The sequence below is a fragment of the Macaca mulatta genome, chromosome 1 (genome assembly GCF_049350105.2).
Source record: "Macaca mulatta isolate MMU2019108-1 chromosome 1, T2T-MMU8v2.0, whole genome shotgun sequence".
In the NCBI taxonomy this organism is placed as follows: Eukaryota; Metazoa; Chordata; class Mammalia; order Primates; family Cercopithecidae; genus Macaca; species Macaca mulatta.
This window is the reverse complement of record NC_133406.1, coordinates 232,728,104-232,754,527: the sequence shown is the minus strand read 5'-3', so window position 1 is coordinate 232,754,527 and position 26,424 is coordinate 232,728,104. Positions and strand designations below refer to the sequence as shown.

Here is a 26,424-nt window from a genome sequence, read left to right as displayed (position 1 = left end):
AACACAGAGCTGGATTAAAAAAACTTTGTCTTCCATTGGTGAGTGTAGTTCACTTATAATTATTGTGATTACTGATATATTTACTAATAATTTCAATTCATTTCTACCATGCTATTTTGAACTTTCTATTTGTCTTGATTTTAAGGGTTTTTCTTTCTCCTTTCTTGCTTTTTTTCTTTACTCATTGCATTTTTTTCTCATCTCATGCTCCCAATTTGGAAGTTATACCCTCTATTTCTCTTTTTCGGTGGTTACCTAGAAATTGTGAAATGCTTAACATAGCAAAGTCTAAAGCTAGTATCTTTACTCTCCTGAAAAATACAAGAAACACTTAAGAACATGTTAATTCACACCACTGCCTCCTAATTTTCATGTTCTTCCACCTCCCAATTTTCATGTTTTTGTCCAGAATTTAAACTTCTTTTTTTTTTTTGAGATGGAGTCTTGCTGTGTCACCAGGCTGCAGTGCAGTGGCAAGATCTCGGCTCACTGCAACTTCTGCCTCCCGGGTTCAAGCAATTCTCCTGCCTCAGCCTCCCGAGTAGCTGGGACTACAGGTGCGCACCATGACCACGCACAGCTAATTTTTATATTTTTAGTAGAGACGGGGTTTTACCACGTTGGCCAGGATGGTCTCGCTCTCTTGACCTCGTGATCCACCTGCCTCCCAAAGTGCTGGCATTACAGGCATGAGCCACTGCACCCAGTCAAACCTCTCTTTCTTCAGTACCACTAATTGGACATTATTATTGTTGTTTATATAGTCAATATTTATTTACACTTAACTGTATGCCTTTGTTGTTCACTAATCTTTGCCTCTTCAATGTTATTTTAGGGTTGGCTTTCTAGCTTTTGACAATATATATTTTTAAAATGCCTTCAGAGATGCTATTTTTGTTGAAAATCTATCAGCTTTTGTTTGCTTGAAAATGTCTTTTTTTATCCTCATTCTTGAAAGATAGTTTCATGTGAATACAACTCTAAGTTGACAGTTTTTTTCCTCAGAAATTTGGAAGTATTATCCCATAATCTTCTAATGTTATTGTTATTGATGAAAAATTAGTTATCAGCCTAACCGTCCTTTCTTGTAGGCATTAGATCTTTGTTTTCTGTGTTTAATGCCTTTCTCTTTGTTGGTGCATCGCAGTTTGCAGTTTACTTACAATGGGTCTATGGAAGTTATTTTTATTTGTGAAGATTGTAGTTTTGTTGTTTTTCATCGATTCTGGAAAATTGTTAGCCATTGTTTCCATTGCCTCTATTGTTTCTTCCCCATTCTTTTTTCTCCTGCTATAACTTTGATTAGGTAAGTATTAGATCTTTTTACTCTGTCCTTGGTGTCTTTTAACTCTTTTGCGTTTTCTATTTATTTCTCTTTTTGTGCTACGTTTTGTATAATTTCTCCAAATCTATCTTCTAGTTTGCTATTGCTCTCTTCAGCTATATCTGCTACTTAACATCAATTGACTTTATAATGTCAATTATTATATTTGTCATTTTTAGATGTATTTTTTAAATACATCTAAAAATAATCAAATATCAAAAATAATCAAGGTGTCTTTGATTATTTTTGATAATTTTTTCCTTCTCTGATACCTTCTTTTATTTCTTTAATTACTGTAAACAAAATTTTTTATTTTTATAGATTAAGGGGTACAAGAGCAGCTTTCTTACATGGATATATTGCGTAATGGTGATGTCTGGGCTTTTAGTGTACCCATCACCTGAAGGGTAAATATTGTACCAATAGGTAAATAGTGAAAATTACCATTAGGTAATTTTTGATCCCTCACCCACCCCTCCCACTTTCTCACCTTTTGGAGTCTCCAGTGTCTGTTATTCACCTCTGTATGTCCATGTGTAGCCATGATAGTAAACATTATATTTTATATTTGTTATCTAATAATTCCAACATCTGAGGTCTTCGTGGATTTACTTAGGCAGTTTGTTTATTCTGCTTAGTTTTACTTTCAGTAAACGTCATTCTCAGCAGTGTTTCCTCATGTGTTTTGTGCTTTTTGATTCAAAGCTTATATTCTTTGGAATTTTATGTATGAGAAGTCAAGGATCGGAGTTGGTTTATGCTAGACACCTAGAGCCACTTTTAGCCAGATCACTTGAATAAACTAAATTTTTGGCTAGAAGTGTTTTTTGGACCACCACACGGATCTCTTTCTCTCTCTCTCTTTTTCTGAGTCGGAGTTTTGCTCTTGTTGCCCAGGTTTGAGTGCAGTGGCATGATCTTGGCTCACTGCAACCTCCGCCTCCTGGGTTCAAGCAATTTTCCTGCCTCAGCCTCCCAAGTCGCTGGGATTACAGTTGCTCGCCACCATGCCTGGGCAATTTTTTGTACTTTTAGTAGAGACGGGGTTTCACCATGTTGGCCAGGCTGGTCTCAAACTCCTGACCTCAGGTGATCCACCCGCCTCGGCCTCCCAAAGTACTGGTATTATAGGTGTGAGCCACTGTGCCTGGCCCAGATATCTCATTACTGTGTAAGGATGAACTTGTGAAGAATTCTCAGGGAAACTTTTTTCTTTCTATCACAGCCAAGACATGAGCAAACAAGTATTCCCTCCATCCCCTTCTTCAGGGCGAACATTTTCTAGGGTCCCAACTTTATGCAGCCTTTCTTTTGGCATTCCACTCTATGTAGGTCCCAGGCTTTGTCTCTCAAATCCCACAAACTCAACCTACTAAAAATCAAGGCTAAGCATCAGCAAAGTTTTCTGTCAGGGGCCAGATGCAAATGTTGTAGGCTTTGTGGGCCATATGGTTTCTCTCACAACTACTTTATCTCTGTGGTTGTAACGTGAAAGCAGCCATAGACAATACATAAATTAATGGGAGTGCTTGTGTTCCAATAAAACTTTATTTACAGCAATGTGTGACAAGCCGGATGTGGCCCATAGTTTGCTGACTCTTGCTCTAGGCCATCAGGAATTGGCAGATGCCCTCAGGGAAGATGCCAACTTCATCATTTTCTTGCCCAGTTGGTGTCATGCTTTCTCTCTATGTCATGCCTCTGAGGATTTCACTTACTATTTTGTCAGTTCAGTCATACATTTATAAAGATTTAAAAAATACTTTGCTTGCAGTTGAAGTATTCCGTACCAGGAGGGTTTCTATGGATGTCACCAGGTTGGAGTGCAGTGGCAGGATCTTGGCTCACTGCAAACTCTGCCTCCTGGGTTCAAGTGCTTCTCCTGCCTCAGCCTCCTGAGTAGCTGGGATTACAGGTGTGCGCCACCACGCCCAGCTAATTTTTGTATTTTTAGTAGAGATGGGGTTTCACCATGTTGGCCATGATGGTCTCCATCTCTTGGCCTTGTGATCCACCTGCCTCAGCCTCCCGAAGTGTTGGGATTACAGGCGTAAGCCACTGTGCCCGACCAGAGTTACCAGTTTTTGAGAGGAAGACCACAGAGGTAAGATTCCATTTTCATGACATCATATCATGGATAAATGCAGTAACATGATTTATCATCATTGATGTTGACGTTGATCACCTTGCTGAGAAATACGTAGCCTTCTAAGGCCTACATAAACATAATCAGTGATGTTCAGGTCAACTATTCTGAACAAAATTTGAAGGGTCGAGTCATTGAATCACCATTAAATCTACAACAGAAAACTCAGAAAACTGTCATATTCATTGCAGTTCATGAACCCAAATACATATGTTGATGGGAATTCTTTAAGCGTAAGGTTAATTTGGTATAGTGTGAGAGCCGGGTGTGGTGGTGTACACCTGTAGTCCCAGCTACTTGGGAAGTTGATGTGGGAAGATTGCTTGAGCTCGGGAATCCAAGGCTGTAGCTCACCATGATGGAGTCTGTGAATAGCCACTGCACTCCTGCCAGGACAACATAGCGAGACACCCATCTCTAAAAAACAATACAAAAAACATACAAGTATGCAATGTGTTTTTTGGTGATGCTGTGAACTAGAAATTAATGTTAGAACAGAGTCTTTTCCTTTTTTTTTTTTTTCTGTTGCCCAGGCTGGAGTACAATGGCGCAATCTCAGCTCACTGCAACCTTTGCCTCCCAGGTACAAGCGATTCTCCTGTCTCAGCCTCCCAAGTAGCTCAGATTACAGGCATGCGACACCACATCCGGCTATTTTTTTTGTATTTAGTAGACACAGGGTTTCACCATGTTAGGCTGGTTGCGAACTCCTGACCTCAGGTGATCCACCTACCTCCGCTTCCCAAAGTGCTGGGATTATAGGCGTGAGCCACCGCGCCCAACCTAGAACAGAGTCTTAAGATCTGTTCTTTAAGGGAGACTGAGGCGGGCGGATCACAAGGTCATGAGATCGAGACCATCCTGGCTAACACTATGAAACCCCATCTCTACTAAAAGTACAAAAAATTAGCCGGGCATGGTGGTGGGCGACTGTATTCCCAGCTACTTGGGAGGCTGAGGCAGGAGAACGGTGTGAACCCAGGAAGTGGAGCTTGCAGTGAGCTGAGATCACACCCACTGCACTTCAGCCTGGGCCACAGAGCGAGACTCTGTCTCAAAAAACAAACAAACAAACAAACAAACAAACAAACAAAAACTCTGTTCTTCAAAACTTCTGGCATATTATTTTAACTGCAAAAATTTTTGCATGTATCCTTGCCAAGGTGAGAACATCTATATATGTCCATATGTCAGATATAGTCCTTGATTTTCTAGAATTGTTTTGCAGAGGAACACATCTTCTCTAGAAATCTGTCTGATGACACTGATTCTTGTTTCCATTCACTGAATAAGCCTTTTGAATGTTTTAACAGTTAAATTTTCCACATCCTACATTTGATCTTTTCCAGCAGCCAATAAAAAAGTTTAGTAAAATGAGGCCGGGTGCGGTGGCTCATGCCTGTAATCTCAGCACTTTGGGAGGCTGAGGCAGGCAGATCACCTGAGGTAGGGAGTTCAAGACCAGCCTGACCAACATGGAGAAACCCCGTCTCTACCAAAAATAAAAAATTAGCCGGGCGCATGCCTATAATCCCAGCTACTCGGGAGGCTAAGGCAGGAGAATCGCTTGAACCCGGGAGGCGGAGGTTTCGGTGAGCTGAGATCGCGCCATTGCACTCCAGCCTGGGCAACAAGAGGGAAACTCTGTCTCAAAAAAAAAAAAAAAAAAAAAGAAAGTTTAGTAAAGTGAATCCGAATGATTTATTTATACAGAAAGAATGAATTTCCTCTTAGTCATACATCCGACACCCACACGATACCTCGTCATTTTCAGAAGAAATCTGATGCCCAATTAGTGTGTTTTAATTTAGCCAGTGGATTTTCCATCTGGCTCTAATGTGTATTCTGGAGGGTGGACTAGTATGGAGTTCAATGGTTTGTTTGGTTGTGAGATGGGATTAGTGGCTACAAAGAACATTTCATAGAAGTAGGACTTCATAGATTCTGACTTTTTTCCCCTTTTTTTGGTTAGCTACAGGATGAATGAGGACAGAGGAAGCAGATACTACTTATTTTGCGATTACATGCCTTAATATAGTTTAAAACAAGGAAAAACCTTCACAAAAATAGACGATACAGCAAACTGTTTTCTTGCCTGGCGAAATTTCTGGCAAATAGGTAAATGCTTCCTTATTCTAGGATATAAGTCACAGATTTTAGATAAGCACATTTTGCACAAATAACAAGTTCTCTTTTTAAAAGTTTTAGGCCAGGCGTGGTGGCGCATGCCTGTAATGCCAGCACTTTGGGAGGCTGAGGAGGGCGGATCACTTGAGGCCAGGAGTTGAGACAGGCCTGGCCAACATGGTGAAACCCTATTTCTACTAAAAACACAAAAATTAGCCAGGTAGGGTGGCACACTCATGTAGTCCCAGCTACTCAGGAGGTTGAGCAAGAGAATTGCTTGAACCCAGCAGGTGGGGGTTGCAGTGAGCCGAGATCGCGCCATTGCACTGCAGCCTGGGTGACAGACAGAGAAAGTCTCAAACAAGAAACAAAAACCAAAAAACAAACAAAAAAAAGTTTTGTCATTTTTGCAGATGAACACACACACACACACACACACACACACAGATCAATCTTGTCAACTTTTAAGACTTCCCTGTGTTGAGTGCCTTCACATACTAATATTGAAATTCATGATTAAACTCAACCCACGGAAAAATATAAGACTAAATAAGGCTATTATAAAACTGAAGTTTTCAGTAAAAGTATTGATTCCTATTATAAAAATAGAGGAGATTCCAGATTTAAGGGCTCCTGGACAAAATATTCTGTTTTCCATTTTGTGGAATGGATTATTTCAGTTCATTTCCAAGAGGTTCGCATTCTGTTTTCATGTTAGGTTTTCTGACCTTCAGTGGTTCTGTTTTCATATACTTGAGCATATGGTCCCAGACAGCTGACATTGTTCGTGTGCTTTACTTCCCTAAGAATTACACAACCTTCCCAGGCTTTCTCATCTCCAGCAGTTTTGCCACACTGTTGAGTAACGTCCACCCTTGGTGATCTCTTAACATTATTCCCATTCTGTATGTAAACAACAAATTAGCATTTATGACCCAGGTTTTCTGTTTTTCATGAAGGTATCAGACAATCTCAAATGTCTGTGGAATGTTAAGTTTGACTAGGAAGGTGTAAATTGTTTCTTTTGATAGTTCTTAATTTCAGATGATTATGAATTCATTATTTTTAATGAGAGAAAGGTGATTGCATACCTGTGAAACTTTCAAACATTGACCTTTGGTAAAACACAATTCCAATTGTGTTTAATCATGACTACTTAGATATAACTGAACAAGCCCCAGGCACAGAAGTTTACGACTAAAACATTCAGCCCTTCCAGGAACAGAACCAGAAATTTCTCCATATGTCTGTAGACACTGAACTTCAGGATGTCTGTGAATATTTTCTGTGTTCCACTGTCCCCTCGAGTTTGTTTCCCAGCCATGGAAAATGCCCATGAGAAAGAGTTGTGCAATTGCTAACTGTTAGTCACTTTATATTTCCTGTATTCCCTATTTAATTTCCCTGGTAGCTGGCAAAAACATCTAGGATTTAAGTTGCTGAAGGGTATTTGGGAAAACCCACATAAATGTCTAAGATGAGGTTTGGCAAGCAATGAATCTTGGTGACATAACAATATTATAACTAGAGATTTCATCAAACAGAGGAGACAGGAAATCCTTGACACTGCCAAACACCCACTTAAGCGCACTTGAGTCCGAGAACCATCGTTTGTTAAAAATGGATTTTACACAGTTTTTAATTTGATGAGGCTGCTGAAATAAAAATTTGGACCTGAATTTCAGATGCAATGAGATTTCTCAAAAGGACTTTAGGAAAAAAGAAAAGAAAGAAAAGAAAAAAAGAACTCATGTCAAGTTCCTGTAAGGAAAGCAACAGCTGCTATGGAAAAGCCCAACCCTGCCCCACCAGGAAGGGGCCTGAGCTTTGGCAAGGATACACTTAGCCTGACCAATCCACAGACTCAGCCTCCACCACCAGTGGGATGACAGATTTCCCAGTCATACTTTGCTCACACCCAAGAACCTAATGGACATAATTTTAAGTTGAAGGCAGCATTATCTGTGGGCACAAAAATAATTAGAAAGGACAAATAAGATCTAGTACTTGATAGCACAACAGGGTGACTACAGTCAATAATCATTTAATTGTACATTTAAAAATAACTAAAGACCCCCTCCCGGGCCATTACCCTCAGCCTTCCCAACCCCTCCCTGCAAAAAAAGAAAAAATAATAACTAAAAGAGTATAATTGGATTGTTTGTAACACGAAGGAGAAGCGCTTGAGGTGATGAATACCTCATTTACCCTGATGTGATTATTACGCACTGTAGGTCTGTACCAAAATTTTTCATATACCCCATAAATGTATGTATCTACTATGTACCCACAAAAGTTAAAAATTAAAAAAAGCAGTATCTAAATGGAGGTATTAGAGCTATCTTTTCCACTGTGAATTCACTGGTCTGAATTTTATCCCAGCCTAGATATTGTTTAATAGTTTGTAAGTTTTAACTTCTTCAAGGTACTTTTTGTTCATGTTTTGTTTTCACTGTAGTCTTGCTCAACACATATGATCAGATTCTGTTCTAGAATTTGTTAACTTTTTATTAGAGGGATATGTACACTTGAAAAGTAAATCTACTGTCCTATTCTTTACTTTTCTCAAGCTATGCCTGCCAATTCTGTTGTACTTATTGTATCCTCCTGGCTTCCTTTCCTTTCCTTTCCTTCCCTTTCCCTTTCCTTTCCTTTTTCCTTTCCTTGCCTTGAGATGGAATCTTGTTCTGTTGCCCAGGTTGGAGTGCAGTGCTGCGATCTCGGCTCACTGCAAGCTCCACCTCCCGGGTTCACGCCATTCTCCTGCCTCAGCCTCCCAAGTAGCTGGGACCACAGACACCCGCCACCACACCCGGCTAATTTTTTTGTATTTTTAGTAGAGATGGGGTTTCATAGTGTTAGCCAGGATGGTCTCGATCTCCGGACCTCATGATCCACCCGCCTCGGCCTCCCAAAGTGCTGGGATTACAGGCGTGAGCCACTGCGCCTGGCTGGCTAGCTACTTTCTTTGTCAAATTCTTTCATATTTAATTCTTTTTTTTTTTTTTTTTTTTTTTTTTTTTTGAGACGGAGTCTCGCTCTGTCTCCCAGGCTGGAGTGCAGTGGCCGGATCTCAGCTCACTGCAAGCTCCGCCTCCCGGGTTTACGCCATTCTCCTGCCTCATCCTCCCGAGTAGCTGGGACTACAGGCGCCCGCCACCTCGCCCAGCTAGTTTTTTGTATTTTTTAGTAGAGACGGGGTTTCACCGTGTTAGCCAGGATGGTCTCGATCTCCTGACCTCGTGGTCCGCCCATCTCAGCCTCCCAAAGTGCTGGGATTACAGGCTTGAGCCACCGGGCCCGGCCTTTGATATTTAATTCTATCACTTTGATAAGTATTGAGGTCATCCATTACCACAATATATGTCTATTTATTCAATTTCCACTATTTAAGATATTTTTATTGTATGACTTGGATCATGAATTGAGTGTTAGATTTGTATGATTTAATATTTTACCATTATTTGGCAATGTTATCTGCGAATGCTCCTTGCTGTGGCATTGATCTAATCTCATACCACAGTGATCAGTCGTGCTCCTCTTCAGTTTGCATAGATACCTTAGACTGAAGACCATCGTCTTACTTCAAAGGTTGGCATCTGTTTGTGTTTTCATAACTCCTGTAGACATCAGATGACTGGGTTTTGCTTTGTAGTGAGGTCTAGTGTGTTCGTTCATAGTGTTATGTGTAACTTACCTCCACATTTGCATCTTCAGTCCCGCTCCCTGGACTCCAGGTCTTGGATGTCTAATAAGTATCTGCATTAGACATTTCTCTCTCTCTCTCTCTTTTTTTTTTAGACGGACTCTTGCTCTGTCAGCCAGGCTGGAGTGCAGTGGCACGATCTCGACTCACTGCAATCTCTGCCTTCTGGGTTCAAGCGATTCTCCTGCCTCAGCCTCCCAAGTAGCTGGGATTACAGGCATGCCCTCACCAGGCCCAGCTAATTTTTGTATTTTTAGTAGAGATGGGGTTTTGCCATGTTGGCTGGGTGGGTCTCGAACTCCTGACCTCAGGTGATCCACCCGTCTCGGCCTCCCAAAGTGTTGGGATTACAGGCGTGAGCCACCGTGCCCTGCCTAGACATTTCTTATATTGATTTCTTAGGGCTGTTTTAAGAATGTACCACAGGCCGGGCGTGGTGGCTCACACCTGTAATCTTAGCACTTGGGGAGGCCGAGGTGGGTGGATCACGAAGTTGGGAGTTCGAGACTAGCCTGGCCAATATGGTGAAACCCCATCTCTATTAAAAATACGAAAATTAGCAGGCGTGGTGGCATGCGCTTGTAGTCCCAGCTACTCAGGAGGCTGAGGCAGAAGAATTGCTTGAACCTGGGAGGCAGAGGTTGCAGTGAGCTAAGACTGTGCCACTGCACTCCAGCCTGGGTGACTGAGTGAGACTCCATCGCAAAAAAAAAAAAAAAAAAAAAAGGCCATAAAAAGAACGTACCACAAATTGGGTGGCTTTAAACAACAGAAATATATTCTTTCACAGCTCTGGAGGCCCAAAGTCCAAGACCAAGGTGTCACCAGGGCCACACTGCACTCTTAGGTGGAACCTTTCCTGGCCAATTCCTGGCTTCTGGCTGCGGCTGGCAACCCTTGGTGTTCCTTGACTTGCGGCTGTGTCCCTCCCCCGCTGTGCCTCCATCTTCCCATGGTCCCAGTCATACTGGATGAAGGGCCCATCCTACTCCACAATGAGTTCATCTTTAAAAAATTGCATCTGTTAAGACCCTGTTTCCAAATAAGGTTACATTGTGCGGGCCTGAGGGTTAGGGCTTCGGTATATTGTTTTGAGGGATGCAATTCAACCTCTAACAGCATCTGAAACTTCGCATGTCAAAAGAGAATTTTAAATTTCTACCTGTACACCTCCTTCTCCTTCAGCATTTCCCACTTCAGTAAATGGCAGCACCACCCACACGATTTCTCAGGCCAGATGCCATCCAGGAGTCAACTTTGACTTCTCTTTTTGTGCTCACACCGCAAATCCAATCCGTCAGAGAATCCCGTCAGCCCACCTTCAAAACATCTTTCCAGCCTCACTGCTTTTCACTGCTCCATGGCACTGACCCTAGTTAAAGCCACCGTCCCCACTTGCTTGGGATTCTTAGTAACCTCCTATATAGTTTCCTTGCTTCTCCACTGGCCAAGAATTTGCTGTCGGTTGTCCACAAAGCAGCCAGAGAGAATCTTTCAAGAACACGCCGTTCCCCTGCTAAAAGCCTCCCATAGCTTCCCAGAACCACCAGAACACAAACTACACTGCCAGCCTTGGGCTCAGGGCGCTGCATGGTTTCACCCTCACCTCATTGCACTGGCTGCAGCTGCTCCTGACTTTCTGTGTGTGTGGGTCTTCGAAAAAGTCTTTTAATTTAATTTAATATTTTTTTTTAAGATGGAGTCTCACTCTGTCACCCAGTCTGGAGTGCAGTGGCGCTATCTTGACTCATTGCAACCTCCACCTCCTAGGTTCAAGCAATTCTTACGCCTCAGCCTCATGATTAGCTGGGATTACAGGCGCCCGCCACCACGCCCTGCTAATTTTTGTATTTTTGGTAAAGACAGGGTTTCACCATGTTGCCCAGGCTGGTCTCGAACTCCTGGCCTCAGGGGATCCACCTGCCTTGGCCTCCGAAAGTGCTGGGATTACAGGCGTGAGCCACCCCGCTGGCCTTTATTTCATTTTATTATTATTTTTGGAGACAGGGTCTTGCTCTGTCGCCCAAGCTGGAGTGCAGCTGTACTATCACGGCTCGCTGCAGCCTGGACCTCCCAGGCTCAATCAATTCTTTGGCCTCAGCCTCTGAAGTAGCTGGAACCATAGGCACATGCCACCACACTTGATTAATTTTTGATTTTTTTTTTTTTTTAGATGGAGTCTTGCTCTGTCACCCAGGCTGGAATGCAGTGGCACGATCTTGGCTCACTGCACCCTCCGCCTCCCAGGTTCAAGCAATTCTCCTGTCTCAGCCTCTGAAGTAGCTGGGACTACAGGCACCGGCCACCAGGCCTGGCTAATTTTTGTATTTTTAGTAGAGACGTGATTTCACCAGATTGGTCAGGCTAGTCATGAACTCTTGACCTCAGGTGATCCACCCGCCTCAGCCTCCCAGAGTGCTGGGATTTTAGGCGTGAGCCACTGCACCCGGCCAATTTTTGATTTTTTTGTACAGATGAGGTCTCACTGTGTTGCCCAGGCTGGTCTTCAACTCCTGAGCTCAAGCAGTCCACCTGCCTCAGTCTCTCAAAGTGCTGGAATTACAGGCATGAGCCACGGCACCCAGCCCAAAAAAGTGCTTTAAGTGCTTTCATGGAGGCATAATTTACATACCATAAGATCCACTTGGTTTAAATCCACAATTCAATGATTTTTAAATAAACTTGTAAAATTGTGCAAATATCATTACAATCCAGTTGGAGATCATATCTATCACCCCAAAAGATCCCCCGTATCTACATACATAATGTTTTTAACAGTTTCATTGAGGTATCTTCTTGTGGTTTTTATAAAAGATATATTCTGGCTGGGCACTGGAATTCCAGCACTTTGGGAGGCCGAGACGGGTAGATCACCTGAGGTCAGGAGTTCGAGACAAGCCTGGCCAACATGGTGAAATCCCGTCTCTACTAAAACTACAAAAAATTAGCCAGGCATGGTGTCGTGCACCTGTAGTCTCAGCTATTCGGGAGGCTGAGGCAGGAGAATCGCTTGAACCTGGAAGGCAGAGGTTGCAGTGAGCCAAGATCGCGCCACTGCATTCCAGCCTGGGTAACAGAGTGGGACTCTGTCTCAAAAAAAAAAAAAAAAAAAAAAAAAAAAGTATTTTCTGCCTTGGGACCTTAGTACTTGCTGCTCTCTTTGCCTCCAGCTTCTCCTGGCTTACTTAGGCCCTTCAGTAATCTGCTCAAAACCTCCTTCTACAAAGAAGCCTTTTCTGAGCACCCTATCTAAAATGGAAACTCTCATCTGCTTATACTTCATCCTGATCTTACGTCTGTTTGTTTGGTGTTGCCTTCCCCAGAAAGGACCACGAGAGCAGGAACTTTGTCTTGCATCTGATTATTACATCCCCAGGGCCTAGAATGGTGCCTGAGGTACAGAGGTGCCCAATAAATATGTGTTTAGTCAATGCAGGAATGAAAGTAATTGGAGCATCTTCAATTTCCTTATCACTTTATTGTCAGTTTTTGCTTCTTTTAATTCACAATGTTTCTTTGAGTGAATGTCTTAGGGCTGCTTTAAGAACGTAAATTGGGTGGTTATTTTGACTTTTATGTCTGGTTTTCAGTATTTCTACTTCTAATTTATTTCACTTACCTAAACCTCGATCTTCCTTCCGGGAAAGATAAATTTGGTTCATTCTAATCCTCTTTCTCCTCCGGATTGTGGTTTAGTAGTCTAACCTTCTTTTTGAAATTCTACGCATGTTTTATAGTTTTTACACTCTGTTTACTGATTGATAACTTGCTGTTACTGGTTTTACTTTTTATTGAGTTGATCTACTTATCTGTCTGCTTTCACATACTTTAAGATGCCTATTTTATTCTGATTGTGATCAAAGCTGTCACTAGTGTTTATTGATATTTTTCTGTTCTCTCTTTTAGTTTTACATTTCTACAGCATGAAATTTGTACTCACTAGTCTTTCTTTCTTTTTTTTTTTTTTTGCAGAGTCTATGTTGCTCAGGCTGGAGTGCAGTGACATGATCTCAGCTTGTTGTGCTCAAGTGATCCTCCTACCTTAGCCTCCAAAGTAGCTGTGACCACTGCTGTGCCACCATACCCAACCAATTTTTGTATTTTTGGTAGAGATGACATTTTGCCATGTTGCCCAGGCTGGTCTCGAACTCCTGAGTTCAAGCAGTTCACCCGCCTTAGCCTCCCAAAATGCTGTAACTACAGGTGTGAGCCATCGCGCCTGGCCCGTAGTCACTAGTCTTTACTGATTATTTCACCTTTCTAGTTCTGAAAATCGTCTCCATTTACCTTTGAGAAATGTGAGTTTGGTATACTGTAGCTGTGGGACTAGTAACTTTTCTCTTAGCTCTGAGGTCAAATCACTTTTATTTGGACAGGTTTGCTGGGTTTTCTTTTTAAGTTTTGGTTTGAAAACTTAAGAAATGGATGTATGAATGTTTAGAGCCTTGGTTTCTATTGTTTTCTTTTGTTCTCGTTTTTAAGAGTGTTCCTGAGAAAAATCCTATGCAGCCTAATAATGATACTAGGATTTCACTGGGAAAATTTTAATTTTAATTTTAATATTAGAAAATTTACTTTTACTGGCCGGGTACAGTGGCTCATGTTGTGAATCCCAGCACTTTGGGAGGCCGAGGCTGGCAGATCACTTGAGATCAGGAGTTCGAGACCAGCCTGGCCAACATGGCGAAATCCCGTCTCTACTAAAAATACAAAAATCAGCTGGGCGTAGTGGTGGGTGCCTGTAGTCCCAGCTACTCGGGAGGCTGAGGCAGGAGAATCGCTTGAACCTGGGAGGTGGAGGTTGCAATCAGCCAAGATCACATCATTGCATTCCAGCCTGGTTTCCACATTGCTGATCTTTCCTGATTACCCTGGTACATTTGTTTAGCACAATGGATTTCTTGGATTCATTCTCTGCGCCTTGAATATCTCTTGCCTTGTTATAATCTATTTGTTTAATTTGCAAAGAGGGATTTGCTATATACTAAGCATAGTTAATCCTTTGCTCTTGGCATCTATTTTGCCATTTTCAGCTTTTGTTGGGGTACATTTGAAAATTATTTACAGGTTTAACAGGGTGTTTTTTATTTTCCTTTTTTTTTTTTTTTTTTTTGAGACAGAGTCTTGCTCTGTTGCCCAGGCTGGAGTGCAGTGGCCTGATCTTGGCTCACTGCAGCCTCTGCCGCCCAGACTGAAGAGATTCTCATACCTCACCCTCTGGAGTAGCTGGGACTACAGGCGCCCGCTACCATACCCGGCTAATTTTTGTATTTTTAGTAGAGATGAGGTTTCGCCATGTTGCCAGGCTGGTCTCAAACTCCGGACCTCAACAGACCCACCTGCCTCAGCCTCCCAAAGTGCTGGTATTACGGGTGTGAGCCACCGTGCCCAATCTCTTTTTTTCTTTTCTTTTCTTCTTCATCTTCTTTTATTTTTATTTTATTTTATTTTTTTTGAGACAGGGTCTCCCTGTCACCCAGGCTGGAGTGCAGTGGTCTCATCATGGCTCACTGCAGCCTTGACCTCCTGAGCTCAGGCAATCTTCCCACCTCAGCCTCCCTAGTAGCTGGGACTACAGGCATGCACCACCATGCCCAGCTAATTAACAAAAAAGTTTTTTAGAGACAAGGTCTCACTATGTTTTCCAGGCTGGACTTGAACTCCTGGGCTCAAGTGATCTACCCCCCTCAGCCTCCCAAAGTGCTGGGATTACAGGCGTGCACCACCACACCTGGCCTGGTGTTTTTTGTTTTTTTCTTTATTGAAAGGCATCGCTTTTGAAGTTACCTGTTTTCTTTCATATCCTCAAGTAATTCGATGTAACCCATTTATGATGGCTCGCGGACCCAGAGAAGATGTGGCAATTTTACTATTCTATGTATCTTCTGCTCTTTCTGGCTTGCTCTTACACTTGTAATGTATTTATGCATTCCACAAATACGTATTAAAAGCCTATTCCGTTCCAGGTGCTTTTCTGGGTACTGAGCTACATCAATGAGCAAATGAAGTTCCTGCTGTTAGGGCACTTACATTCTAGAGACGGATAATATCTCTATTTATATACAAGACAATAAGTAGACAAGACAATATTTATATACAAGACAATTAAGGGGAAAAGGTGCAGTAAAGTTAAAAGACAGAGTGGGCTAAACGGGCTATTTTATTTTACTTTTTTGAGATGGAGTCTCGCTCTGTCACCCAGACTGGAGTGCAGTGGCGTGATCTTGGCTCACTGCAGCCTCTGCCTCCTGGATTCCAGTGACTCTCCTGCCTCAGCCTCCCAGGTAGCTGGGATTACATGCACGTGCCACCATGCCTGGCTAATTTTTATATTTTTAGTAGAGATGGAGTTTCACCATGTTGGCTAGGCTGGTCTTGAACGCCTGGACCTCAGGTGATCCTTTTATCTTGGCCTCCCAAAAGGGCTGGGATTACAGGTGTGAGTCGCTGTGCCTGGCCTGTAACGGGGCTATTTTAGATGGGATGGTCACTGATATGGGGTTATTGAGCAGAGATCTGAATCAGGGTGAACAATGAGAAGACACAGGGGAAGAGTGTTTGAGGTCATGCAAAGGGCCTGAGGCAAGAGAGTGCTTCGCTTGTTCAAGTCAAGCAAGGCTGGCCTTAGAGTGAGGGCCAGTCCTGGGAGATGCATTTAGAGAGGTGTACCCTGTCAAGCCACTGTCCCCTTGATTACGATTTGCCGGCCACCTGGCCTTGTCACATTCCTGGAATACACCTGTCCTTGCTGCCTTGTGCCTTTTCTCTTTCTGTTCTCGGGAGTGCCAGTGTTCTTTCTGTGGCTGTTCTCGTGGGTACCTTCTCATTGTGCTTTTTACAGCAGTACATTTGTTTACATCTTTTTGTTTTTTTCTTTTGGAGGAAAATCTGTATTATTTCAATTCTTCTTATGTACTGAAAACTCATTAGTGTACATTTAATCCAGCTTGGTGGCAAGTTCTTTAGCCTTTGCCTTTCTGAGATTGACAATGCGGGCCACAGACTTGGGAGCCAGGACATTGCCTCCCCAGTGACAGCGGATCTCATCATGTCTGTCTTTGTAATTGGGCCTGATAGCTTCCACCAGCTTAGCCAAAGCTCCTTTGTCTTCTGAGTTAACCCATGGGAAGGCAAAGGTGGTGCAGATTTTCCTGTGGACTAGACGTCCCAGTCTTGCCTTCCCCTCGATAGTGCAGTAAGGGGCCCCCATTTTACAACACAGGGCAGGCAGGAAGACGACAGCTCGATGGGATCCACATTGTGTGCAGTGATCACCAGCTGAGCCTTTCTGTTCTCCACCAAGGTGGTGACGGTGTTCACTCCTGCTTCAAGGACACTGAAGGACAGGTGGTCTCTTAGTGGGGACGTCCCCTTTGCTGGCAGCTTTCTTCTCAGCCCGGAGCCAACAGCTTCTGCTTCTTCTCTTGCTTTGTCTCTGGTCTGTACTTGTGGGGAAGCTTAAGCAGCTGAGGAGCTGTTTGGCGGTCCAGGGCCTGGGTGAACGGGTTCATCACAGGAGGCACTTCCAGCCTCTGATAGAGGGTGGCTCTCTGCGGCCACAACCTGATGCAGTGGGGCCATTTCACAAAGCCGGTGAGGTCCCTTTTGGGCTGGATGTCCTGTCCAATGCCAAAATTCTTAGTCCTCTTTCTCTCTCTTTTCTTTCTTTCTATCTTTCTTTCTTTCTTTCTTTCTTTCTTTCTTTCTTTCTTTCTTTCTTTCTGTCTGTCTGTCTGTCTGTCTTCTGACAGAGTTTCGCTCTTGTCACCCAGGCTGGAGTGCAATGGCGCGATCTCGGCTCACAGCAACCTCTACCTCCCAGGTTCAAGTGATTCTCCTGCCTCAGCCTCTCAGGTAGCTGGGATTACAGACATGCACCACCATGCCCAGCTAATTTTGTATTTTTAGTGGAGACCGGGTTTCTCCATGTTGGTCAGGTTGGTCTCGAACTCCCAACCTCAAGTAATCCGCCCACCTCGGCCTCCCAAAGTGCTGGGATTACAGGCATGAGCCACCGCGCCTGACCTGGCCTTTTCTTAAACAGAGGATTCACTACTTTCTTGGCTTTCTGCTTATTCATGACAGCAGGGGCGGGAGCCACCTTCTTCCCCTTGGGCTTCTTTCTTTTTGGCATCTTGGGCTGTGGAAGGAGAGATTGTTTACTTCTTTATTGACTTGCCCTAGCACCCCAACTGGCATATCAGTGCCACGTGGGTCGAGACCAAGTTTGTTTGATTACCATGTACTCCCAGGACCTACTAGAGCACCTTAGGACTCAGCAGGCTCCAACAAGTGTTTGTTAAGTAAGTGAACAAAGATAAACATCTTGGCCGTCGGGGTAGCTCACGCCTGTAATCCCAGCACTTTGGGAGGCCGAGTGGGCGGATCACCTGAGGTTGGGAGTTCCAGACCAGTCTGGCCAACACAGTGAAACCCCATCTCTACTAAAAATATAAAAATCAGCCAAGTGTGGTGATAGGCTCCTGTAATCCCAGCTACTCGGGAGGGTGAGGCAGAAGAATCGCTTGAACTCGGGAGGCGGAAGGTGCAGTGAGCCGAGACTGTGCCATTGCGCTCCAGCCTGGGAAACAAGAGAGAAACTCTGTCTCAAAAAAAAAAAAAAAAAAAAAAGATAAACTTGTGTTGGTCAGTGAGTTTCCCTGAGTAGTTTAATTCACTTTATATAAGCATGTCCCTCTTTTACTGGGAAGAGAGAACCAGGAGAAGAAAAGAAAAAGACAACCACAACCAAATAAATATGTCCCCACCTCTCATCTTATTATCTCCATCTCCCATGTTTATTACCAAATAACACAGTTGGTATTCCTGGGATTCCCCTATTTGACATTTTTCTGTTCTCATGACCTTGAAGTCGATCCCATATGAATACTAAGGCTCTGGTATTTCTGTCACCACATGTATCAAGCTCTTACCAAACATATTTTCCCATTGCATCTTGGTTTTCTTTTGACATATTTTTCATAACATTAACCTTATAAGGCATGTAAATATTTCTTTTTTTTTTTTTTCTTTTTTTGAGACAGGGTCTTGTTCTGTCACTCAGGCTGAAGTGCAGTGGTGCAATCACAGCTCACTGCAGCCTTGACTTCCCAGGGCCAAGCAATCCTTCCACCTCAACCTTCTGAGTAGCTGAGACCACAGGAATGCGCCACCATGCCTGGCTAATTTTTAAATTTCTTTTTGTAAAGATAGGGTCTCACTATGTTGCTTGAGTTGGTCTTGAACTCCTGGGCTCAAGCGATCCTCCCACCTCGGCCTGCCAAAGCACTAAGAGGTGTGAGCCACCGCGCCCCGCCCAGACCCGTCTTTCTACCCTGACTTCTTGTTAAGTGATGACAGTGTGCTCCTTTTTCATCCTGCCACAGTAGATGGGTTTCTTTTCTTTTTTCTTTTCTTTTCTTTTCTTTTCTTTTCTTTTCTTTGTAGAGACAGGGATCTTGTTTTGTTGCTCAGGCTGGTCTCAAACTCCTGGCTTCAGACAATCCCACCTCAACTCCCTGAAGTGTTGGGATTACAAGTGTGAGACCCTGCGTCTGGCCGAGTAGATGGGTTTCAATTCCGTGCAGTTATACGCAATTTCTAACTAATACAGTGTACTTGAGAAGGTGAGATTTGATCAGGGCTTTGAAGGTTGTGAGTAGCAACTAACTGGGAGAAGGGGGCCAATGAAAGAGGCTCTGTTCAGACTTAGGGCTTTTGAATATCAGGGGTTCATCATCCGAGCTGCTGAATTAGACTAGGACTTCTTAAATACTTCTAAAATTGGTCTTGGGAACGAACCTGCAAGAAGAAAAAAGCCTAATAAAAATAGTAGTAGTAGCAGTAGTAGCAGTACTAGTAATAGTTGGCTGGGCGTAGTGGCTCACACCTGTAATCTCAACACTTCAGGAGTTTGAGGCTGGTGGATCACCTGAGGTCAGGAGTTTGAGACCAGCTTGGCCGACATGGTGAAACCCTGTCTAAAGTACAAAAAATTAGCCGGGCTTGGTGGTGGGCGCCTGTAATCCCAGTTGCTTGGGAGGCTGAGGCAGGAGAATTGCTTGAACCCGGGAGGCAGAGGTTGTAGTGAGCCGAAATGGCACCACTGCACTCTAGCCCGGGCAACTCAAAAAAGCAAGACTCGGTTTCCAAAAAAAAAAAAAAAAAAATCAATCTGGGCAACATAACAAGACCCTGTCTCTACAAAAACTAAAAAAATTAGCCAGGCATGGTGGTGTGTGCCTGTGGTTCCAGCCACTCAGGAGGCTGAGCTGGGAGGATCACTTGAGCCTGGGAAGTCTAGGCTGCAGTAAGCCACGATCGCACCACTGCACTCCAGCCTGGGTGACAGAGCAAGACCCTATCTCAAAATAATAATAATAATAATAATGGCTGGGCGCGGTGGCTCACGCCTGTAATCCCAGCGCTTTGGGAGGCCGAGGTGGGCGGATCACCTGAGGTCAGCAGTTCCAGACCAACCTGGACAACATGGTGAAACCCTGTCTCTACTAAAAATACAAAAATTAGCCAGGCGTGGTGGAGCTCGCCTGTAATTCCAGCTGCGTGGGAGGCTGAGGCAGGAGTATCGCTTGAACCCAGGAGGCGGAGGCTGCAGTGAGCCTAGATTGTGCCACTGCACTCCAGCCTAGGCAACAGAGTGAGACTCCATCTCAAAAAAGAAAAAATAATAATAATAACTAACACTTCCAATGTAATAGGCTCTGTTCTAAAGGACTTACATGTGTTACCTCCTTCAGTCTTCACAGCTACTGTTTGAGGAAGGGTAATTCCCACTTTATGGCTGAGGAAACAGAAGCAAAGAGAGGTCAAGCAACTTGTCCGAGGCTGCACAGCTAGAAATGGATGAGCCAGGATCTGAACCCAGGCAGTGTGGCCTGAATCTGAGCTTACTAGTTCATGCCAGGCAGGGTTTGACCAAAACCTTGGACTCACTCGTGTCTCCTTTCCTTCAGTGACTAAGAGGATTCCTGAGATGGCTGTGCAGACATGAAGTGTTGACTGTTCCTCCACGGGAATGTACTCTGGGTTCTACCCCTCAGCTGCTGCTGCTAAGCCAGCGAGGCAGGTGGTGGTTTGGAAACACCTTCATGTATGTGCTCTTCTTTTTGTTGTTTTTGGGATCCTTACTGAATTAATTTTCCCCTCATTTTATGAAATATAGAGGTTCTTGCTATATCTTATACCCCACCCCAAATTCTACTGATTTGTGCTGAGCCGTGATGAAAATAATGATCCCGAGTATATGCAGGGCTTCTTCCAGCCTCTAGAACCTGGCTTTGTCTTCCACGGCTCCTCCTGGGATGCTCCTCCAAGAAGCAAAATCCTATCCTTTACATCCAGATCAGGACAAACTCACAGAGTAGTTTGCGAACTACTAGTTTAGAACTAGTTCAAAATCTGCTTGTTACGGTTTGTGAGAAGAGGAGCACAGAAATCGAAAGTAAATGAGAGTAACAGACTTTTTATTTATTTAGCATTGCCCCCAACACCCAAGCATGTGATCAGGGAATTAGTCTTGACAGGGTATGGACCCCTTTGGATGCTGTTGAACTTGCGATGAGTTGCATGCTGCATGAGCTATGTTAAGGTCATAGGCAATAGGACCGATTTTTGGTTCCTGAAGGGGTGGAAATAAAAACAAAACATAATAAAACCAAACCAAACGAAGTAAAACAAAAGAAGTGACCCTTGATCACAGTTTGAGAGTCACTGCTCGAACCCATATCAAATTTTTCCACTTGTGCATCACCGTAGTATTTCAGTCTACATCACATAATCTAGGACTGGACCATACAGGTTTATTGTTTTTTGAGATGGCACCTCACTCTGTGGCCCAGGCTGGAGTGCAGTGGCGCCATCTTGGCTCACTGCAATCTCTGCCTCCCCACTCCTGGGTTCAAGTGACTCTCCTGCCTCAGCCTCGTGAGTAGTTGAGATTACAGGCAGGCGCCTGGCTAATTTTTTCATATTTTTAGTAGAGACAGGGTTTCACCATGTTGGTCACGCTGGTCTCGAACTCCTGGCCTCAAGTGATCCACCTGCCTTGGCCACCCAAAGTGCTGGGATTACAGGTGTGAGCCACTGCACCCAGCCTGGACCATACAGTTTTTATTTATGATTTATTTATTTTATCCTGTTTTTTATTTCATAGAGATGGGGTCTTGCTATGTTGCTCAAGCTGGTCTCAAACTCCTGTCCTCAGTGACCCCTCCCTCCTGAGCCTCCCAAAGTGCTGGGACTAGGGCGTGTGCCACCATGCCTAGCTATTTTTTTTAAGTTTTTTTTTTTTTGTAGAAGCAGGGTCTTACTATGTCGCCCAGGCTGGTCTTCAACTAGTGGGCTCAAGTCATCCTCATGTCTCAGCCTTCCAAAGTGCTGGGATTATAGGCGTGAGCCACTGTGCCTGGCTCAGAGATACATTTTTAAAACCTCATTCTAGTTGCTTCATCGATGGAGGTCTCACCTTCTTGTTTGTATTCAGGACCCATAAGTTGGCACTCAAGGATTTTTGCTTCTGTTTTTGCCATGATTCAAATCAAGAGATGAGATAGGAGCCAAGGCAACTATCTCTACAAAAAAATACAAAAATTGGCCAGGCATGGTGGCTGATGCCTGTGATCCCAGCTACTTGGGAGGCAGAGGCGAGAGGATTGCTTGAGCCCAGGAAGTCAAGGCTGCAGTGAGCCAGGAGGGCGCCACTGCATTCCAGCCTGTCTCAATTAAAAAAACAAACAAACAAAAAAGGTAGAGTTGGACAGAAAGCAGAGTCCGCTTTGCCTCAGTTGGTGGTAAAAGGAAAAAAGAAAGTCTGGAAACATTTATTTATTTATTAGAAATGCAAAGCCAATGAAGAAACTTCAGGCAAACGATTGTAGTGACTGTTTATTGGAGGTTATTGGGTGCCAGGCATTGTTCATTTACATATATTATTTCATTTAACCTTTATACCATCTCTTAAAAGTAAGTATAATTATCACCATTTTGCAGATGAAGCAAATGAGGTGTTAGAAGAGGTTAGGCAACTGGCCCAAGGTCACCCAGCTACTAAATGGTGGCAGTCTGTCTGACTTGGAAGCCTGTGTGCTTTTGCTTATTCCCATTATTGCTTGGTGACATCAATTATTACGAATAGGGAATGTTACTGGATTTAGAGGATACGTGTACTCTGTCATTTTTCTAAAACAGCCTTCTTTGGCATTGTTTCAGGGTCTTATATTTCCATTAAAGCCTTTCCTTTAATACTTAGCTTTTACTTCAGAGGACAGTGCGGGAGTTATAGCTGGGTCTAGGCTATCCTGCAAATTGCAATTCCAGCTTTTCCTTTCCATCTCTTGGGAGAAGACAGACAAAGCCTTCTTCTTTGGCTTTAATTAGGCTGTAATTCAGCCTCATCGCCGGGGAGGTCAGGACCTGCAGCTTTAGGAGAGATCTGTGTCCCGTCTTTGAGAACAGCAGATTTGCTTCGGGACTCCCTGGAGTGCTGTCAGCACTGTGACCAGGATGGGGTTTTCAGATGCTGCTTTCTGATTCTTTAAGGCTAATTTTTACATTTTATTATTATTATTATTATTATTTAGTGCTTTAGTAGTTTTCAAAGGCTTTTATTGTTTAATTGAAAAATATGTTTATTAGTTCATATTTTTTATTTTTCAGACAGAGTCTTGCTCTGTCACCCAGGCTGGAGTGCAGCGGCACAATGTCGGCTCGCTGCAATCCCTGCCTTGGGGGTTCAACTTATTCTCTGCCTCAGCCTCCCGAGTAGCTGGGACTACTGGTGTCTGCCACCACACCCAACTAATTTTGTATTTTTAGTAGAGACAGGGTTTTGCTATGTTGGCCAGGCTGGTCTTGAACTCCTGACCTCAAGTGATCCGCCTGCCTCTGCCTCCCAAAGTGCTGGGATTACAGGCGTGAGCCACCATACCCGGCCAATTAGTTCATAATTTAATCAGCTTTGACCATTATTCAAACAATTTTCGATCCTGAATTAGAATTCCATTGCAGTTTATCTAAGATGAAGGTACATTTAATAAAGGAACATTTATCTACTAAGATACTTAACTTGGTTGTTGAATTATCCTCAAAACATAAATTTATAATCGTATTCCTTTAAATATACTGTATTTTTAAAAACTGAATTGACTACTTTAAGGATGCAGGTACAGCTAAAAAAGTCATTTAGAACTTTTTAAACAGTACTTTGAGTTGCTGTTTTAGAATTTTTTATACGTAAAACATAACTGAATTTACGGCTGGTATTTGCATTTCTAAATCAGAATGTCAGTTCTATACTTGAAAACCTTTTTTAAAAAAGTGTTTTAAAAAACAAGATTCCAGGCCGGGCATAGTGGCTCATGCCTGTAATCCCAGCACTTTGGGAGGCCGAGGCGGGTGGATCACTTGAGGTCTGGAGTTTGAGACCAGCTTGGCTAACAAGGTGAAACCCCATCTCTACTAAAAAATACAAAACTTAGCTGGTTGTGATGGTGGGTGCCTGTAATTCCAGCTCTTTGGGAGCCTGAGGCAGGGAAATTGCTTGAGCCCAGGAGGGATAGGTTGCAGTGAGCTGAGATCGCACCACTGTTCTCCAACTTGGGCGACAGAGTGAGATTCCATCTCAAAAAACAAAACAAAACAAACAAACAAAAAACAAGATTCGAGAATTGGCTACATTCAATATGGGTTCTTCAAAATGATTCGATTTCGATGATTATGCAAAGGCATAATTCTGGAGAAGCAAATTCTCCGCTTTTCATATTTTGCTTTCTTTGAGGTGTCCTAGTAATTAATAGAGAAATCAGAATAATTATGGTTCCGGATGTTATTATAAGGAAAGGGAATGTCAGGAGGGAAAAAAAATAGACTCCACTCTTAGGAACGTAAGTGGTCTTATGAGAAGTAGTTTACTTACCACGTGTATTAGTCCATTTTCACACTGCTAGTAAAGATATACCTGAGACCAGACAACTTACAAAAGAGAGAGAGGTGTCATTGGACTTACAGTTCCACGTGGCTGGGGAAGCCCCACCATCATGGTGGAAGCCAAGGAGGAGCAAGTCATGTCTTACGTGGATGTCGGCAGGCAAAGAGAGAGAGAGCTTGTGCAGGGGAACTCCTGTTTTGAAAACCATCAGATCTTGTGGGACTTATTCACTACTACCAGAACAGCATGGGAAAGACTTGCTTCATGATTCAGTTACCTCCCACTGGGTCCCTCCCACAACATGTGGGAATTCAAGATGAGATTTGGGTGGGGACATGGCCAAACCATATCACCATGATACCTCTAAAATAGATGCGTATGTGCGTAACTAGTTTTTCTTTAGTCAATTATCTCTGTCACACTGTTAACGTTCTTTTTTTTTTTGAGGTGGAATTTCACTCTTGTTGACCAGGCTGGATGCTGGAGTGCAATGGTGCGATCTCAGCTCACCACAACCTCTGCTTCCTGGGTTCAAGCGATTCTCCTGCCTGAGCCTCCCAAGTAGCTGGGATTACGGGCATGCACCACTACACCCGGTTAATTTTGTATTTTTAGTAGAGATGGGGTTTCTCCATGTCGGTCAAGCTGGTCTTGAACTCCTGACCTCAGGTGATCTGCCCGTCTCGGCCTCCCAAAGTGCTGGGATTATAGGCATGAGCCACCCCACCAGGCCTGTTACTGTTCTTTTAATCCTTCAGATCTAATTGGGGATCAAAGCCTTGAGTTCCGGCTGCTAAAAGACTCTTCATTCATCCCTTCCCTGCGGTCCAGCTGCCTGCAGCTGCTGTATCTCTTGCCTTTTAACTGGTGTTCTTGATTCCAAGATCTTCCATTCTGCAATCCATCTTTCACACCGCCACCTGGGTGATGGCTGTTTTGAAAACAATACCTGATCATGTCACGCTGCCACCGAAAATCCTCCCATCTTCACTTCTCACAGAATAAAACAGAAGACAACATAAGACTCAGGCACAAAGTAAAGGCAAGGTCAGACACAGAGCCCTGGCCTCTTAAATCACCGCCCATCATTCCTTCTGAATTTGCAGGTGTTCTAACCTCAGGGACAAACCATGGTTTGTCCTCTCAGTTAAACTTTACTTTTGGTCTAGAATGTTCTTCACCAGCCTGCCTCCCCGACCTGGGACCTCTGTGGATGCCTTGGCATCAACACCTCCTGGATAAGCCTTCCTTGATCATCTCTTTCCTCCCTCTCCTGCTTCTTCTTCTTCTTTTTTTTTTCTTTTTGAGATGGAGTCTCGCTCTGCTGCCCAGGTTGGAGTGCAGTGGTACAATCTCTGCTCACTGCAACCTCCACCTCCCAGGTTCAAGAGATTCTCCTGCCTCAGCCTTCCAAATAGCTGAGATTATAGGCATGTACCTAATTTTTTTTTTTTTTGAGACAGAGTCTCTCTGTTGCCTAGGCTGGAGTGCAATGGCTCGATCTCGACTCACTGCAACCTCCGCCTCCCAGGCTCAAGTGATTCTCGTGCCTCAGCCTCCCGAGTAGCTGGGATTACAGATGTGCACCACTATGCCCATAATTTTTGTATTTTTAGTAGAGACAGTATTTTACCATGTTGGCCAGGCTGGTTTCAAACTCATGGCCTCAAGTGATCCGCCCATCTCGGCCTCCCAAAGTGCTGGGATGACAGGTGGGAGCCACCACGCATGGCCCCTCTCCTGCTTCCAGTGAACCAAAATCCCAATGCATTCTAAATATTAATCTAGGTTACATGAGTTTTAATTATGATATTTGTATATAATTATTGCATTTTAAAAACAGGGTTGCACAGTGGTTGAGGCCTCTGGCTCTGAATGCTGACTGCCTGGATTCCAGTTCTGCCTCTGGCATTTCCTGTCTGGGTTATATGGGGAAATTACTTAAGCTGCCTGTGCTTCGGCGTGCCATCTGTCAAATGGGGATAATAACAGGGCCCACTTCACAGGGCTGAAGATTTAGTGAATCAATATATGTAAAGCTCTCGGCTCTGACAATAAATAATATTTACTGAGCACTTTATTCGTGCCATGAGGGGAAGTCATTATGTAAATTGCATAGATTTTATTTGAGAAAATACTTCAAAAATATTTTATTTAAATTATTGATATATTCGTCT

At 43.6% G+C, this 26,424-nt stretch overlaps 2 long non-coding RNA genes across 2 annotated transcripts in view; one reads left to right on the top strand and one right to left on the bottom strand.

Annotated features, from left to right (window-relative positions):
* The window catches only part of LOC144336610 (uncharacterized), a 175,504-nt gene that overhangs the window by 46,972 nt on the left and 102,108 nt on the right, over positions 1–26,424 (top strand). The gene's annotated exons all lie outside the window — the stretch shown is intronic.
* On the bottom strand, positions 2,298–3,954 carry LOC144336615 (uncharacterized). Its single transcript, XR_013408584.1, has 2 exons — positions 3,768–3,954; positions 2,298–3,219 (listed from the first exon to the last, which is right to left on the bottom strand). It is a non-coding gene; the product is annotated as an uncharacterized LOC144336615 (long non-coding RNA).